This window comes from Corapipo altera, unplaced genomic scaffold (assembly GCF_003945725.1).
Source record: "Corapipo altera isolate COAL_440 unplaced genomic scaffold, ASM394572v1 60401, whole genome shotgun sequence".
Classification (NCBI taxonomy): Eukaryota; Metazoa; Chordata; class Aves; order Passeriformes; family Pipridae; genus Corapipo; species Corapipo altera.
In genome coordinates, this window is record NW_020885608.1 from 3,950 (window position 1) to 4,887 (window position 938).

Sequence of the window (938 nt, forward strand, 5' to 3'; positions counted from 1 at the left end):
TTGGGGCCATTCGGCAGAACTTGCGACCAGGGGCTTTTCCGAGGTGTCTCTCTTGCAGGTGCCCTCGAGGCCAGACTGCGGCATGGCGGGGAGGCGCTCCGGCCTGTGCAGGCTTCTCAGGAAGAAGAACGAAGGCCCTGGGCCTGCCCCAGCGCGGCAACCTGAGGAGATGCAAAACTTCCAGCCCCTGCAGCAGGGTGAGTGCTGGAGCTGGGCCACAGGGTTGGTGGCTGCAGCCGCTTTGGCCCCTTCCCGTCCCCTGTGGAACAAGCCCAGGCAAAGGGAGGGGGGAAGAGGGGCCAAGGCTGATCCCCCCAGCATCCGTGCTCCATCCACTGGGCATCCCAATGCTGGCCCTACCTGTGGAGCACAGGGCCGGGCTGTGTTCTCTGCCATCTCCCACAACCCCGCAGCCCTGACTGCAATTGCTCTTTGGCAGATCCAGGCCAGCACCGGACAGAAGAGCACGTCCGTGCCCGCGGCCGCTTCCGCAGAGCAGTTCAGGTACCTGCAGCCATCTTCACCTGGGTTGCGCCTGCTGTCACCGCTCACTGCGGTTAGAGCACTGCTGTTGGAGCACTCCATTGGAATTTCCTCTCTTCCCTGCCCTTTCTTCTCCTGCAGAGGTTTCTGAAATTCGTGGGGATTCGGCGTAGAACACCCAGGACCACACCACCTGAGGGCATGGCACAGCCTGACACCAGGACAAACGACCCCAAGGCGAAGCCTGATGTCGACTCCACGCTGACTGATCCCACAGCAACCTCTGACACTGCTTTGACCCACGACCTGGCAAGCCCTGTCACCACACTGACCGATCTCATGGCGACGGCTGACATTGCACCAATTCATTGTGCAGCAAACTCGGACACCGCTTTGGCTGATGAGACAACCACCTCTGGCACAGCACCGACTGATCTCATGGCAAAGGCTGACAT